Source organism: Pituophis catenifer, unplaced genomic scaffold (genome assembly GCF_029215685.1).
Source record: "Pituophis catenifer annectens isolate HBS135680 unplaced genomic scaffold, rPitCat1.0.hap2 SCAF_2, whole genome shotgun sequence".
NCBI lineage: Eukaryota > Metazoa > Chordata > Lepidosauria > Squamata > Colubridae > Pituophis > Pituophis catenifer.
In genome coordinates this window covers 139,243,254-139,262,027 of record NW_027256882.1, presented here as the reverse complement: position 1 = coordinate 139,262,027, position 18,774 = coordinate 139,243,254, and the positions used below count along the sequence as shown (strand labels likewise).

The window sequence follows — 18,774 nt, the reverse complement described above, 5'->3', positions numbered from 1 at the left end:
ATCATGAGTATGGTTAAAGCAGAATTACTCTTCCTGATATTCATTACTTTGCCTCTCATGTCTCATCCCATCCTTCCTTGAGTTCCTTATGACAGATAACAAATTCCTGTTTATGTAGTTCTATAAAATCTTCTGTAGATACTGTAAATAGCAGTATATTCATATATATTTATTGCCCATTTTTATTATTTTTTAATAAATATCTCAAGATGGCAAGCATACCTAATACTCCTTCTTCCTCCTATTGTCCCTACAACAACATCCCTGTGAAGTAGATTGGGCTGAGAGAGAGGAAATGGTTCAAAATCATTCAGCTGGCTTTCAGGCAGGACTAGAACTCACAGTCTCCTGGTTTCTAGCCTGGTGCCTTAACCACTAGACCAAAACAATAATTCCATAAAGTAGAAGGGAGTTAACGTGGGTACAAACTGAAAAAGTACTGGTTAAATATCAAAATCTGTCCAATGATTATATTTCACAACAGCCCGCCATTTTCTGTAACAACTAAGAGCACAGTTCCAATTAAAAATGGTTTGATTGCTAACATCATGTACAAATGCAGTCATGAAGCTGTCTTACTTGTGACTTTCCCAAATTTACAGATGAATATGCTAATCAGCCATCATTCTGAAAATGGGTACCCAACTAATGCAAACCATTGCTGTTCTTCTTTTAATTAACTAGGACGCTTGAGGGAAGTGATTTCCCATGATTTTTTTAATCCATTTTATTTGAATGTAAGCATGGACAAATAATTAAGGTAATAAACTCCTTGGAGTTGCAAGTTTACTATCTACATATAAGTCATATCAATTTGGCACCAGTTTATGATACCCACTGTCCACCCTGGTAAATGAGACATTTATCTGCAAAAAACAAAAAAAGCATGCCAGGCATATAAATATCTAATGGGTAGGAGAGAGCCACATTATCAGGGATAATAATTTAAAAATGATTTCAAACAAGCAAACTGTTGAAGAAGAAAAACATACATTGGTTGATTATGTAAGGCAGCCAAGAACAATTGATGCAAATTAAATATTGAAAATTTTTGAATCAAACCCAATTTGTTATAGTCTTTGACCAATTTTTGCGGCAAAAAAGAGAAATTGTTTCATACAACAATTCATTATTGTGGGGAAAAATAATAGGACAATAAAATGACAATGTGCAGGACACAAAACATGAATATCAAAACAATGTAATAAAAAGAAGAATAGAATGCTGGCAAGGAAAAGCATTACAAAAGATCAAGGGGAAAGTGGATAAAGACAAAACCTGGTAATGGCTTGCAAATGGAACTTAAAAAAAAAGAAACAGAAACTGAAGTTTGATTTTGGCTGTTCAAGACTAAGCTATTTGAACTAATGCAATCAAAGCCAAAACTGAAAAATAACTCTCTTGTAGCTTGCGGATTGTAGCTAGAGAGTGGGCCTTCTGGGCAACCATCTGACAATGCATTAAGGGTGGAAAATCACTAATACTTCACTACTCTTATCACCACCATGTAGGTTCAAACATGAGCTCATATTTTAATCACCCTGAGTACCAATCTTCCTCTACTGGCATTCTAGACATACGTTCTGTTGCTCTGTGTCCTAGAGCTCCTCAATAAACCGACAAACTTTGTAGGACTGGCAAGTACATTTAGAGCTCAGACTGTCTCCAAATTCCAGATTTGACCAGATGCTTAAGAGAACTGCTTGTCTGGGAAAGTCTATACATGCCTTCTTCTACTTTATTTCCTCTTTTACCAGTTTGGGTGTCAAGGGATTACACATGCCTGCTGGAATCAATTTGGATTCATAAGATGATTGGGGTAAAACAACTTATTAAGTCCCCACATACCACTGGAAGTCATAGGGGACAATGAGCCTCATCTGGACTAGGAAGTGATCTGAGGACTAATGTAGGTTGAGCAAATACATATGACAAAATTATGTTGCCATGGAGACTATGAACTGAACCCTCCCAGAACCCTTTTTTTTCAGCTATAGAAAATTAAATCCCTCAGCACCAATGTACAGTCTTGTTTGTCGAGTTTGTCTGCTTTATTTTATTTGCGCAGTTATGCTAATGAAATTGGGAATTTTTTTTTCTGCAAATTTTCTTGAACAGAGGCTTGTTTAAATAAAACTACCTCATTAAGTGGTTCTCTGTGGAATCACCCAAACCTAGCTCTCCCAATCAAACACCATCCAGTTCTTTTGAACTACAGCTGCCATTGTCCCCAATTGTTCCATATGCATTAGATTTCACAGGAAACCAGTAGCAAGTCCTACTGATTCGTGAAGTCAATCAGCATGAGGAATGCAAATGTTACTTCACTGCTGGCACAACAGAATGGAGGAGCAAAAACCAGAATGGTTTAGAAGATGCCTTTACCTCTTGTGCCTGCTGAAGTCTATAGTGGCACATGAGTAATCCATTTGTCAATCTGGCTGTTGTTTTCACGCTATATTTTAACTAACTGTATTTACTCAACCAACAACATGAAGTAACAGAAAGAAGACTCTTGTAATTTAAATTCTGCGTTTACCTGGCCTTCTTTTTCAGGAAGTTTTACTAATTATATCAAAATGCAATGCAATTTTGCTGTACCCCTCCCCAACCCCTCCACCTCTTTGGGGGTGGGCAGGACTGACAAATGGACTATAAAGAACCTACCCAACATTGCACAAGTAACCAACCCATATATTCATTGTTATTCAATTCTATAAAGATAAAGCAAAGAACTATACCCAAGTAGGCTGTTTTCTAGATTTCCTGGGATAAAAAAACCAATGGGGCTTAATTAAGCATCTCTGTAGAAATGGGTTATCTTGCCATACCGCAGCACGATTTCCATATTTTTTCCAATTACTTGCATTTTCTCCTGCTGTGCAGTCTCTAGGGGTTTTGTTTTCCCCACTTCATTTCTAAATGAGTTCCTGTTGAATCATTACTCATCATATCAATGACTGACAGACATTAATGAATTACTGATTTCCAGCGGTATGCTCACCATGATAGTTATAATGGAAACAAAGATAATTTTAGCATCAGGCTTGCTCATCTAATAATTTCTGAAAAGTGAATTTATATGTGGGTAAAAGGAACCTGACTGACAGAATTGTGATCTAACCTAAGTCCCTACTCATTGAGAGCAAACACCAGCAAAGGTTCCTTGGGTTGCTTCTACATATGTAAATAAATAGCAATAATGCTTATTATCTGGGATGCAGCATACACACACACACATTTTCACTATTGGTTTAAATATGCCAAAAGTTAATTAATTAATTAATTGAGAATATAAATAATTAATGCCAAATACGAGAGCAAATTTTCATTATACTAACAGCTGACTATTATAAGCACCTGAAATTATAAAAGAGGCATTTGATCAGTGGGTAAATGATGGCTGATACATTGCCCCTAAAAAGATAGTCAAATGTTCTTTTATTGTCTCTCCGAGTTTTCTGTCTTCCAGTGTATTCAAAACAAACACACTGTTTTACTTCATATGTTGAACTGTACAGTTACCTCAGAAACAAGGATATAGATTTAGCACTCTGGCAAAAGAATTAAAATAAATCCACAGGGCAGCTGCAGCAGCAATAGAAAAAACATTAGCCATGTGCTTGATCACCAGGCTACAGTTTGCTTTGATAAGAGGAAATGTAATCTTTTACAAAAAGGGACAAGGTAATTATCTGAAAAAGTCCAGAGCTTAATTGGAAGACAAACTGCCTTGTTAAATGTAAGAATAGCAAAATTATAAATTATAAGAAATATGTGCTGCCTTCAGTGACTATATATTGTACATTTTGCCTTCAGAATACTTTAAAAGCCAGTGTCTTTTAAAACAGACATACTGTATGTAATGAAATTAAGAGCATTCCTCAAATATGATATTCTCCGGGAACAGTTTCAGATAATTTTTAATAAAGTTGTTCTGCTTTACAGCAGCATAGCTCTGGCTATAGGTAGTGCTTCAGTTAACGACAGTCCTACTTAGCAACCATTCGAAATTACAAAAGCACCAAAATAGCCTGATCCTCAAACTTATGACTGTTGCAGCAGCCCCAGGGTCACATGATCACAATTTGGGTGTTCCACAATCAGTGAGCATTTATGACCATCGCAGTGTCTGATGGTCACATGATCCACAGATTTTAATCTGTGTTTCGGCCAAAATATTTAATAATTTTAAGGGATTTTTAATATTTGTATTATTTGTATTTTATCTGCGGTCAGTTTGCAGTCCATCTGTTTCTGTCTTTTTTATAGAGGTTGTATCCAGAGAAAAATTATTTCCACCACATTATGCCATCCTAGCAAGTTTGTTGTCCTGCCTATTAGATTACTATCCCTAGTTCTACTCTGCCTATTCTCAAACTGAACATCTTCAGCAACAAAAATTCTCCAGGTTACTGCTCACAGTTACTTGGTTATCCTTGGTTGGACTACAATCTTGCAATGTGCTTTACATGGCACTGCTTTTAAGGACCATCCAGAAATTATAACTGATAGAGAACACAGCAGCTTGTGGATACTGGACACCTTTTGATTCACCCATGCTATAGCATTATTACATGAACTGCACTGGCTCCCGTTTTTTTTCTGGGTGCAATTCAAGATGCTAGTTATTATCTTTAAAGTCCTATAAGGTACATGGCCAGGTTATGTGCAGGACCACTTCTCCCTGAGGCTATCTGCCTATCCCACTAGGTCAGATAGAATAGGTATGGCACAGATCCTCAAATGTTGCCATCTAGTGGGACCTTAGGAAGCTTGGCTTTTCTGTAGTGGCCCCTACTTTACGGAACACTTTCTGGCCAATCCTACCCTCTTACTTTTTTGGAAAACTATTAAGAGTTGGCTTTCCCTCCAGGCTATCAAGGATATCAAGGTTAGAGCCTTTATAATTGTGTAATTATAAAGATGCTCTTGATTTGGTGATATGTTCTCCTTGTTTGATTGTTGCTTTATTATTACTGTTAGCTGCCCAGAGTTGTGTCTCACAAAACAAGCAACCATATATATCTTTTAAATAAATACATAAATAAATGGTTGCTATTTTTTTTTCTCAAGTTGTTTATAATTTGCTCTATAAAATATTCTCTGCTCGGTTTTTTAAATTGCATAATCTGGAACAAGCACTTCACAGAATGCAAAAGGGACGCAGAATGAGAGTTCTATAGCTACTGCATAGCAAAGAGTATGCAGCCCACGCGCTATAACAAGCTACTGTAAAAGTTCAAAAAGCCAAAACGTTTTTTGATCTTGGGAAGTTTATACTGATGTATCTATATCAGCTCCAACAGTGGAGTGATTTTGATGTTTGGATAAAAGTTTCTGTACAGCAGAAACTACCTCTTCTGAACTGCAGTGTAGCCAATAATTGTATCAAACCAGAAATGATTTTAGAGTGTCAGAAAGAAATTAGCAAACTTTGGAAATGGTAGAAACTTCAGACACTGTTTCTAAGTCTTCCCATGTTTTCATATTACCTTTGCATTCAGCTAAATTTCTCTTGCTCATGTCCTACTTGTACGTCTTAAACCTGCAGCTTTCTGAAACAACATTATGCAATATGTGCAATAAAGACTGTTTTAATATTTATTTCTTAATATGATATTTTAATAGCTCCACAGCATCTATAGAAGTCCATTAATTTTTCAAGGAAGAATCTGGACATGCCTTCATATTAACTTTGAAAATTCACTGATTTTTGTATTGGATTAAATAGACAGCAAGCAAATTGCTTGGAATGGTGAACTTCCTCAGTGCAATATATAAATTAGTTAACTTCTTTCAAACTGCCTAATTTATTATTTAATAACCTCTCTATTGCAGCATGCAATGCTGAAAAAGAGAAGCAGCAGAAGATACAAATATCTCAAGTGGTCTAAAATTAATTAAGTCTTGTTTCCTTTAATAAAAAAACATTTGGTAAATATTTTTTTTCAGGACAGGTCCCCAAATTATACAGTAAATTCAGAAATCCAATTTGGCAAATACCCTGACAGCTCAATCAATATTCAGTTATTTAATGATGAAGCTCTTTTCTTTTCCTTCAATGCACTGTTTGGTGGCCTTGAGAATTATTTTCATCCATGTTTGCTATTTATATCACAAAAATGCAAACCAAGCTGTCCAGAATATATTATATAGATTCCTTTGCACTAAGGTATTTTCTGTTCATTTTTTCTGTTCTGTAGTTTCTTCTGTCCTGTTCTCATCCAACAGAATTGTAAAAGTGATTTAAAGGAACAATCTAACACAACTGTAAAAGGGTTTAACTCCACTGTTTGCTGGAAAAATGAAAATGTCCCTTTCATAATAAGTAATAAAATGTATTTTTATTTGATAAAACAAATATCAATTATGAGCAGGGTGGATAAAAATTGATTTTTTAATTTAAAAAAAATCAGATTTTTTTATTTAAATCGGATTTTTTTTATTTTTATCAAATTTATTTTAATAAAATGCTTTTGGAGTAAAAATGTATCTAAAGATAGTTTTCTATTTAAGATACATTAATAATTTAGTTTATTCAGCATGAAATGGAGCTTAGTTATGTAGCATGAGGCTGTATATTCTGCAATATTGGGATTGTCAGTGAGTCAACAGCAGTTCAGAGGAGGAGCTGCTGCAGGACAGAGATGACAGTTGCTCTTTAAAAATTATGATTTAAATCAAGTTGATTTAAATCAAGCCTTTTCAACTTGATTTAAATCAAATCCAGCCTGATTATGAGATAAAATCTGTAATAATAGTTATCAATTTTCTGAAATTAAGTATATCCAAAAGACTGTCTCCTTTACCTTTAAAAATGTCAATTTTTACCTTTCTCCTCTAGACTACAGGTAGTCCTCGACTTACGACAGTTCATTTAATGACTGTTCAAAGTTACAACGGCTCTGAAAAAAGTGATTTATTTATTTATTTATTTATTTATTTATTTATTTATTTATTATATTTCTATACCGCCTTTCTCCCGTAGGACTCAAGGCCGTGTACAGTCAAGAAAAATATAGATACACAAACATCATAAAATTGCTAATTAAAATTATTATTATAACATAGTTTGGCCCAATTAAATAGAACCTAAAATTAGATAAATTTATGACCATTTTCCACAATGATGACCTTTATGCCAGGGTCATGTCACCTTTTGCAACCTTTTCACAAGCAAAGTCAATGGGGAATCCAGATTCACTTAACAACCGGGTTACTAACTTATCAACTGCAGTGATTCACTTAACAACTATGGCAAGAAAGGTTGTAAAATGGGGCAAACTCACTTAACAAGTGTCTCACTTAACAACATAAATTTTGGGCTCAATTGTGGTTGTAAATTGAGGATTACCTGTATTATCATTCAAATCAGCTTTTTCAATCTGAATATCTGTATCAACAACCTAAGGGATATTCAAAAAGATTGACTGGTGTGACTGGAACTAACAAACAATTAACAAGATTGGTATGCAGATAACTTAAGATATGCAGTGGGATAAAAATGTTAGTATTGTTTCAATCATCAATTATCTTTTTATATTTTGTAATGTTTTGTCCTGCTGTTTAAAAATCCAGCAGAAAATGTATACATGCATATTTCTATCCAAATTCAAGCACGTTTCTCCTAATGTATGCATTTTAGCCAATATGCTCATTTTGGCATGATTCCCCCCCCCATGGAAATTGCAGTTCTGCACAAATCCTTTCCATTGTGTAAATAGTTTTGTGCACCTCTTCAGAGTTGCCAATATAAGGTACACATTTCAGGATATGACTGTGCTCTGAACACTCTGAAATATTCAAAGGCTCTGAAATTCACTTATGCATATAAAACTTCAAATGCAACCAATATTTCAGACATCCATATTCAGTAGTCCTGACTTTTACAATAGATTCAACCAGACATAACAAAAGGAGAGAATTGTCACCCCCAATACCAACTAATGAGATTGTCAAAGAAATCCTTCTACAATATTGGCCTCAGTGATTCCTAATATGATTTCTTACCCGCATTAAAGAAAGAACATTCCCTGCCCCACTTCTGGAATATGAAGGTGAAGTCTAGAGCAGTGGCTCCCAACTTTTTGGGCACCAGGGACTGGTTCTGCGGAGACAGGTTTTTCAGCAATCTGGAGGGTGTGTGGTTTCATGTGGTACCTGCATCCCACGGATGGGGCTTTGCTTGTTTGCTTGCTTGTTGTTAGTTAACCCAATTAACTATTTTTTTAAAGCTCCCAAAGGGGGAAAAAACTTACCCAATAGAACAGGGGTCTCCAACCTTGGCAACTTTAAGATTTGTAGACTTCAAGTCCCAGAATTCCTCAGCCAGCTTTGCTTTGCTGGCTGAGGAATTCTGGGAGTTGAAGTCTACAACTTCCTGCCTGCTTGATTGCAAGCAGGGAGATTCAGTTGCTTGCTGATGCAATGGATTGCAGGGTTTACAGCAAGGCGTTGCGACCAGCAACTAAGGTAAGCAAGCTGAGGGGAAGAGAGGGAGGGATTTTTGCTACCGATTAGCAGGCAACTCAGCTGAGATCGTCAGAGCTTAGATCGTCAGAGCCATTTAAAAGAAAAAACTTTTTTTCTTTTAAATGGGTCTGACGATCCAAACTGAGTTGCCTGATTAGCAGGCAACTCAGCTGGGATAGTCAGAGCTTGGCTCGTCAGACCCATTTAAAAGAAAAAAAGGCTCTGATGATCGCGCAGCTCAGCTGGGCATGGGGGGCTGGGGCAGGGGATTTTGCTACCGGTTCTCCGAACTGCCCGCCACCATAGCTACCTACTCGCCTGAGCCGGTCCGAACTGGGAGCATTTCACCCCTGGGGTAGACCAACACAAGATATTGATCCCGGTCTTCTACAACTATAACTGGCATATCACGTTTTTCATACTTGAAGAGAATACTTTTGCCAGAATATTACTCTGTTTAAAATGCATTTGAGGTTCATAGATACAGGTAGTTGCGACTTACAAGAGTTCATTTAGTGACCATTCAAAGTTACATCATTGAAAAAAGTGACTTCTGACCATTTTTCACACTTACTGTGCCCATAGGGAACCCTTGTTTATTGACCACGCTGTTCACTTTACGAATGTGGATTCACTTAATGATCATGGTCTTCGCTTAATGAACATTTCCAGGAACATCATACAACTGGGTTTGTCACATCACCATTTTATGACAAGTTATGATTGTGATGGGCAGGTTTCATTACGGTCATAACTCAAGGACTATTTATTTATTTGCTGCCCATCTTGTATCCAATGACTCTGTATAGGACTACCTGTATTCGGAGCATGGGATCCAAAATGTGCTGATTGCTCCTGCCCATATAGGAAGTTTTCATTCTTGAGTATAGATCCACCACATAAAACATCTCACTCTCAAGTATAATACGTTCTGATACATCTACTGGAGATAGAAAATATCCTAAAAGATATTTTTTTTCTTTTCTTTGGTTAATATTCTAAGCATGCCTAAATATTCCCCAGAGGATGCTGTCTAAATTGATTAAATATTCATAACATGATTCAGGCACACCTGCAGGGAGGAGGAGCAGAGGCATTATTTCACATAAAATAAATCAAATATTCATTTTCTATGGCCAATCAATCTGTCTCCAAACAAATGGCATTGTTGAGATTTGTCAAATGTGTTTGGTTCTCGGTAGATGACCTTTTTGTTCCGCATATGACTAAATGTTGTGTCTTAAGAAAGACAATGGGGAAACAAGGCTGCCTGTCACTGAAAGGCATTGTTACCCAAGCTAAATGTTACAGTCCCTTGAAGAACTTTCTGGAGCTGGATAAACCTCTCTCTATTCTGTTGAAGTTATATTTTACCGACAAATAAATTCAACACAAAAATAGTTTGTTGTGAAAGCAACTGCCTGCGAAGGCTCCTGGATTGGGGCTGAAAGGCAAAAGAGGAATCAATATGCTCCATCCCGTATTTGGGTAGACCAGATTGCCTTGATAGATCCGTCTCACCGGAAAAACACTCTCTGTTCTCAACAATCCTATGGGAAGACTAGGGAAGTCTAAGAGGCAAATACCAATTCGTCATCTACAAAAATGGGCACTTCTCAATTTCAGATTTTTTCCCCCTCAAGTCACATCCAAATTTACCAGTCACTTTATCGGCCTGGATTTTTAATTATTCATGCTGGAACATACACTATGCACAGGAACTGCTGGAACAAACAATAAATGTGACACAGAGTGGGTGGTATTCAACCCAGACGACTATGATGAAAAATGTATGAGACATGGTGCAAACAGCAGGAAAAAGGGAATTCTGAAACATTCAGTAGTAGTGTAACTGAAACGCAATGTGAAAAATCTGCACAGCTTTTAAGGTAAGGGTCGAAGGTTATATGTAAAACTGTTGCCAAGTCAAATGAAAGGAGCTACACTTGCTGTGCTGTTTTCCTATTTATTTTGCCAACAGATTTCCAAACCTACTCTTAACAGCTAGCTTCCCTTTCAAATATGACAAGCGAAAGAAAATTGCTCTCTTTTATATCCCCCTCACTGACATTACTGAGAAACCTTATTTATTTTGCTGGCTTTAGTCAGTCCGGATAAGATCTGCATTGAGCAAAAAAGCAACTCTATTCTATGAGTTAGCCTACTATTGAGCAGGTCACACAGAAGCCAATCTTCAAATCCTACTCTGTGATTCAATGGTAGTCAATCCTGCCACTGTAACATGTTCTTTCTTTGTAGGGCGACCAAAGCTTCCATGTAAAGGAATCGTTGCTAAGACTGTAAGAAGTCCACAATGCACTTTGAGTCATGATCTAACAACTTAAAAAATTGCAGAACATTAATCAGATGTCTACGAGGGAGGAAGATGAAAAAGAGAGATGAAGCAGTAATATTAGTCTCCGTTTATCTAGTTGCCACATTCTTAACAAGGATTTATTGAGACTAGAGAATGAAGTGCATCCAATAGATGTTTATTTCTTTTTTTGTGTGTATGTAATTTTCAACTGCCATTGATCCTTCTTTCCGCTTCTGATGTAAGTACATTTTACCCAGTGGAACAAATTTCAGTTAGGTTGTCAATGTAATTGGCAAGCAACAGACTGAATGTCATACATAAAAGTTAATCTGAAAGGCTTTCAGATTAAAGATAAAACTGTTACTCATTGAATGAAAAGATGTGTTGGGGAAGGCAGCCATATTTTCAGTTACTGTGGTTTTCAGGAACAAATATTCTCTGGTGCTGAAGGGTATACAAATGATACAAAATGACTTATATAAATATATAGCTTCCATTATATTATATTCATATTAAATATGCCACTAATTATGAATATCCTCCAGACATAAGATATCGTATAATTTTATTGGATTTGGAGGCCTTCTTATTCCCCAAAAACAAGAACATTCCCATATCTGTACATACACACACACACACACACACACACACACACACACACACACACACAATAGCTTCTCTATTGAAATGCTTGGGGAAATAATCATGTTTTAAAGAACTCTGGACCATCATAAGGGTGGGAACCACACAAATATCTATATTTTATTTATTTTATGTAAAGACCACTACAGTCTCAAAAGAGTATAGGGTTTACAAAACAAATACATACATACACACACACACACACACACACACACCGTATTTTTCGGAGTATAAGATGTACCTTTTTCCCCCAAAAAAGAGGAAGAAAATCTGGGTGCGTCTTATACTCCGAATGCCCAGCCTCACAAACGGAGATTTCAGAGGCTGAAAGAAGCCTCTGAAAGAAGCTTCAGAAAAAAAGCCTCTGAAAGGCATTTATCTAAAATAATATGGCAAGCAACAGAAGAAGAATCAGTAAAGGTTCTAACCAAACTATGTTAACAAATCTGGAGAATGACACAATAACCAACGGATTGGAAGAGGTTAATCTACATACCAATACGAAAGAAAGGAGATGGAACAGAGTACATAGTCCTTCAGAATAAAAGCCTCTGAAAGAAGCTTCAGAAAAAAAGCCTCTGAAAGAAGCTTCAGCTCTGTTTCGGAGGCTTTCAGAGGCAGAAAAAAAGGTTTTTTTCTGAAATGGAGTTTCAGAAGTTTCAGAGGCAGAAGAAAAAGCAAGGCACAGAGCTCACAACCAAGGAAACGGTTGCTAAAATTCACCTCTGGAAACAGCTGATTGGGGGTATTCCGGAAGCCGATCCACCCACCAATCAACTTTTTTCTTATTTTCCTCCCCAAAAACTAAGGTGCGTCTTATACTCTGGTGCGTCTTATACTCCAAAAAATACAGTGTGTGCGTGTGTGTGTGTATGTTTTCTGAGGTTTTCGCGGGTGTTTGTATGTAGGTCTTTGGTTATTCGGGTTTTCTCCCACGTAAAATTGGAAGTGTCTTGGCGACGTTTTGACGAAGTCTCATTCGTCATCTTCAGGCTGGTGTTTTCAGCTTCGTGCTTCTAGGAGCAATGTGTGATCGCAGCTGTTTCTTCCTTTTAACTGCCAGTGGGGGAGTTTGCCAGTTGGGTGGGAGCTTGGCTGTGTTCTGATTGGGTGGAGGTGTGTTCTGATTGGTTGGGGGCCTGGCTGTGCTCTGATTGGATGGGTGTGTGTTCTGTTTGGGTGGGGGATTGGTTGTGCTCGGGTTAGTCTGAGTTGCAGGGGGATTTGAGCTGGTGAGCTGCGCTGCTGTTGTTTGGCTTCGCGTTCGTGGTCGTGCCACATCTTCATGGTGGGTGTCAGTTTGCTTCATGTATGGATTGGAGGGGTTTAAAGTGGCTAATGATGCAGCTGTGTTCTGGCTTCTGGTTTGTGGTCGTGCCTCATCATCGGTGTGGGTTTGAGTTTGCTTTTTGCGTGGATGTGTGGTGGTGACATCCTGTGTGGTTTTCGTGATCTGGTGTCATTCCTTGTATTAGGGACTCGTTTGTCAATAAGGGCGGGTTTCCAAATGGCTGGTAGGCGGGAGGTATCATCTCGTTTATTCATGCTGTATGGGTGTTTTTCTATCTTGATGGCTTCTCTGATTATTCTGTTGTTAAAGTGTTTAGTTTTGGCGATAGTTCTGGTCTTTTTAAAGTCAATTTCATGTCCTGTGGCTTTAAGGTGTTGGACCAGGGAAGAAGTTGGTTCCTCTTTTCTGACTGAGTTCTTGTGTTCTTCAATGCGTACACTTATTCTTCTGTTGGTTTGTCCGATGTATGTGGTGGGGCAGGTGGTGCATGGGATTTCATATACTCCTTGATTTTCTAACTCAATTTTGTCTTTGGGGTTTCTTAGGATGGTGGATATTTTTCAGTTTGTGCAGAATGCTGCCTTGATGTTGTGTTTGTGGAGGAAACAACCAAGCCCCCAACCAATCAGAACACACCTCCACCCAATCAGAACACAGCCAAGCTCCCACCCAATCAGTTCACTCCCCCACTGGTAGTTAAAAGGAAGAAACAGCTGCGATCACACATTGCTCCTAGAAGCACGAAGCCGAAAACACCAGCCTGAAGATGACGAATGAGACTTCGTCAAAACGTCGCCAAAACACTTCCAATTTTAAGCGGAAGAAAACCCGAATAACCAAAGATAGATAGATAGATAGATAGATAGATAGATAGATAGATAGGAAAAAAAATACAAAAATAAAAGAGCCACAAATTAGTTAAAAAAACAGAATAAAACTAATTAACAATTATAACCCAGCCAAGATTGAATTGTATCCCAAATGCCCAATGGGAGAGCTGCCTTTTGAGCTGTTTACAGAAGATAGTCTAATGGGAGTTTATTGGGGAGGCTGTTCCAAAGGATTGGTCCTGCAACTGAAAAAAATACTGCTGAGTCTTGCCACTGTCTCCCCCTCCCACCCCCCATGCCTAAACTGGAGAACCACCTGTAGATTCCCCTAGGAAGATACTGACAGGGCCAATTCCAATGGGTGAATTCATGTAGGACATCATAGTTCTTTAAATTATTACATTTGGAACACTGTAGAGGCTGTAGCACTGGTATGATATGCTCTCATTGATGCATGCTGATTATAATATGGGCTTTTGCATTCTGAACCAACTGCAGTCTAAGTGGTCTTTAAAGGTAGCCCCATTTACATTGCATTGCAGTAATCTAAACAGGTGGTGATTATGGTACATTGTGAGTCATATAGCAAGGTCCTCCTGCAACTGGCACACTGACTGAAGCTGGGCAAAGGCTCCCCAACTGCACCCTCCAGCTGCAGTTCCAGGAGGAGCTGTGAGTCCCTAAGTTATGGATCAGCTCCTTCAGGGACAGGGCCACTCCATCAAGGGACATTACTGGAGCACTCTAATGGAAAGTGAATAACTCCGGCTTGTAAGGTTCAGTTTAAACCAGTTGCAGCCTCCAGGCATCTGGGCCAAACTTCAATGGCATCAGTGGACTAGGCTGGGATAATGATGCAAATCTGTGTATCATCCGCACAGTGATGATGTCAAGCCTCAAACCATTGGACCGACATTTCTAAGTTGTTTAACTGGAGGAAAGCCACATGGCTAATCTGCCCACCTTCCTTTACTGGAACACCTGCTTAAGAGGAAGTAGACACAATATTCACTGTCCTCAATCCCTAACCTCAGTAAATGGTTTGGAAGATATTATGCTTGATGACATTGAAAGCTATTGAGAGATCTAAAAGGAACAGGGTGGGCATAATTCCCTCATCTAGGTCCTGACAAAAGTCATCTACTAATGCTACCAATGCTGTATCTGTTCCAATACCATTAACATTTTTACTAGAGCATTAAAAATGCATTTGCCTCCATGGAGGTGCAAAGGAGAGCTCTGTCTTATATCGGGCAGAGTTCATTTATTGAATTTTTAGATTTATATCCCACCTTTCCACCAAAGGCTGATTAATGTAGCCAATAAGATAACTGGCAAATAATAAAATATAATCAAAACCATATAGGAACAAAATGCAATGTAAAACAAAAATAAAAAAGATAAAACTTGAACATTCCAGGTAAACTTAAACTGGCATCTCCTGATAAAAAGCCCAATCGGGCTTTTGAGCGCATGTGCTAAAATAAGCCCTCCCCGAAAATATTTAAACACAGAGCTGGAAATCAGATAAGATGGCAAGAAGAGTCCCATCTTGCTCCATGCACCCCAAAATAAGACCTCCCCAAAAATAAGGTCAAGTGCTTATTTCGGGGTTCAAAAAAATATAAGACAGGGTCTTATTTTTGGGGAAACACAGTATTTAAATTCTGTTTTAACTTCCAAAATATTACTACATCTCAAGTAGTAATAGTTTAGCATGGTAAATGGTAAAATATAATGGACAACATCCAGGCAGGGAGAAACAGAACCAAATCAAAGATACTGTTTGTCAGACCATATTTTAGCTTCTTGTCTACAATCTGAACTATCAGCATTTCTTTCCTATTAAATACTTGATGAAGCCTCATTTTTTTCAAGCACAATTTACAGAAGATTGACTGATACTGAAGTTTATAAAGTCATTAAGATGACAGCTTTCCATTTTGAAACTTCTTCTAGGACAAATTGGACAAACTGTTCAACAGGGAGTACTTCAAGGAGGCAGTACTTCTGCAAGGCAGAACTTGAAATTTCTTGGTAATGTACTCATACCATATTCTCATAAATGTGGATTGGAACAATATTATATTAGTGCCTGTTGACTGCCAAACAATTCTTGGGAGACTGCTTAAAAAGTTCCTGCCTGCCTGCCTCCCTCCTCCCCATCCTCCCCTCCTTTCCTTCCTCTCTCCCTCCCTTGCTTGGTTACTTACTTATTTACTTACTTATAGCTATATTAGGGAAAATTGGAGCTTTGTGAATGTTCATTGTACTTAGATGGAAAGAAATTATTAATGCGCCACTTCTTGAACCCCACAAGATTCAGAAAGTTGATAGTAAGTAGACAATGCACATGGCTGACGTTCTCTAGGCTTTTAATCATAAAACAGATGCAGTAATATAAATGCCATTTTTTCACCAAAGCATTTCAGTTCCACATAAATAATAGCAAGTTTATCTGATGTGTAAATTGCTTGTTCAATTTGTGGTGAATTTTTAATCTGATGAGAGCTTTGACAAGATAGTGTTAGATGCTAGAAAACAACACACAATTATTAGGATGGGGCAGTTGCTTTTCATGTTGCAGTTCTATTTATCTATTTATGAATACATACCAAGGGTGGGTTCTACTTACCTTTACTACCAGTTCGCAGCGGGGCCACATGTGTGCGCTTGCTTCGCTCACGCGCTCTTTTGCACATGCACAGAAGTGTTTTGATGATGTTGGGGTCGGTGGGTGGGGCCTCCCGCTGATTTTACTACCGGTTCTATAGAACCGGTGCGAACCAGGGGCAACCCACCACTGATACATATCTGTACATGCACAGCTATTTGTTACAATTATAATATATTGGGGCTTCATTATTATACATTTTTACTAGATGGATGAACTTTGCTAATTGCTTATGAACAGGCACACCGGAAATCTAAATGAGTCCATGGCCTGTTTTTCCAACTGAACTTGAATAAAATGCATCTCAAGAAAAGGCATCTTGGAAATCAAATTTAGATGATTAATTGCTCCCACTAAATTGTATTTAGGTACAAAGCAACATTACAGGGAGGTGAATTGAAAATTCATTAAATGCAAAAGCTTCTTTGAGAACTGCAAAAATTCATGCTAAGGAAAGCTTAGCTTTTTAATACTTAGATTTGAGTTGCACCAGCGGAGCTGTATTTTAAGAAGAAAATATATTGTTATCAACTTGCCCTGCGCTGGAAATGCACTTACTGTAATGCACAACTCAAATGGAAGGTTTCTAAATATAAAAGAAAATGTTATGTTTTAAAAAGAACTAATGTGCCAGAAAAATGGAAAACAAGTTTAGTTTGCCTCTTCATAGGTTTTTGGCAGATCCTCAATGTGCGGTATGTATTTTAGACTTAGTATTTAAGACAAAATGACTGCAGTGCCTAAAGAAAGTCATTACTTAAGTCATTGCTTAAATAGACATAGTAAAAAGTTTGAGTCTGCAATACTGCAGAGATGCAACACACACCACTATCTATTTCAGTGCACTTCATTTGGGCTGCAGCAATGCCATGCTCTGTCAGTGCATATTCAGCTGCAAACATGCCGCAGTGTCAGCAACATTACTCTTGTCAATACAAATTTTCACGAAGCACAAACGTTGCACCATCTCTTTATTTAACACCTTCCAGACTCCTAATGTCTGTTTTAAATTCCCCACAAAGATTGGGTGGGAGGTAAATGATGGAACATCATTTTCCAAATCAACATCCATTTATGCTTTAATACTCTCAATGCGAACATTGAAAGCAAATTCTCTTATAACTTGGTAAGCAGAGGCTTTAGAATGGTCTTAATATATGAAGATTTTCTTGTACATATTCATTAAGCAAACTATAGATCCTTCTAAATTTCTAGATTAATCTAGAATCATCCATTTTAACTCTCTTGTACCAGCTTTCATTAAAATGTTTAATTTGCTCAATAGAAAGTAATTTCCCCTAGGCATTATTTATGAATGATAAACATAATTTTGAGTCATATTTTAAGGGATTTATGTATTCTAGGGGTTATCATGGATTTATTTTTGGCACTGAAGACCCAAATAACTTAAGTGATCAAGATCAACAATTACTATACTAGCTGGCATAATAGCTACAATCACAGGATCATATGGTTTATTTATTCATTGATCCAATTTCTATACGTAGCTACCCATATCAATCAATGACTCTGGGAGGCCTACAATTCCAAAAATATACAAAATTTAAAACAGTACAATTTTTTTCTACAATCAATAAAAACAATAAAACATTCAAAATAAATATACACAGCAGCCAAGCTATTTGGCTAATTAGCAATGCAGCCAGGAAATGGGGCCCTTAACACAATCAGTGCCCCAAGTTTTTAAAGCTTTATGAAAGGCCAACAGGGTTGGGGCCATTCTAATCTCTGACAGGAGGGTATTTCCCAATATTGCTAATTGTTGACAAGAAAATATTTCACAGAGCAGAAGCTACTGCAGAAAAGGCCCATCTTCTCCCTGCTAGCTGACATTATTTGGCTGATGGGCTCTGTAGCATGCCCAATCTGCTAGATAGAATTGAACAGGTAGAGACTCTTGGAAAATGGCGGTCCCTCAGGTAACACCATCCCAAGCTCTATAGGGCTTTAAAGGTGATAACCAGTTTGAACTGCACTTGGAAACATACTGGTAACCAATGAAGCTCAGGCAATAATGACGTTATGTGTGCTCTATATTTGGTACCACTTACTACCCATGCAGCCACATTCTGCACCAGTTAAAGTTTCCAAATGCTCTTCGGGGAAGCTCCTGTAGTAGAGCATGTTGCAGTGATCTAAACAAGAGGTTACAGATACATGGGTGACAGTGACCAGGCCCTCCCAGTCCAGGAATGGGCACAACTGACACACTATCCTAAGGTGAACGAAAGCTCTCCTAGATATGGTCTCCTGCTCTTTGAGTACGAGGCATGAATCTAAGAGGCCCCCCAGCCTGCGCATGAGGTCTGTCTAGGGTACAACAACCCTATCCAGGACTAACGAAGAACCTTGATTCTGGAAGGTCCATATACTCACAAACACTCAGTCTTGCTAGGTTTGAGTTGGAGACTTTCACCCCATCCAGTCCCCATCTGCTTCCAGACACTGGGATAGGGTGTTCACAGCATCACTCAAGGGACATAGGCTAGAGATACAAAGCTGGGTGTCATCTGCATATTGATGA

General features: G+C 37.9%; 1 protein-coding gene across 2 annotated transcripts in view; it reads right to left on the bottom strand.

Annotated features, from left to right (window-relative positions):
* Positions 1-18,774, bottom strand: part of RPTOR (regulatory associated protein of MTOR complex 1) — a 423,325-nt gene that overhangs the window by 179,739 nt on the left and 224,812 nt on the right. The window lies entirely within an intron of this gene.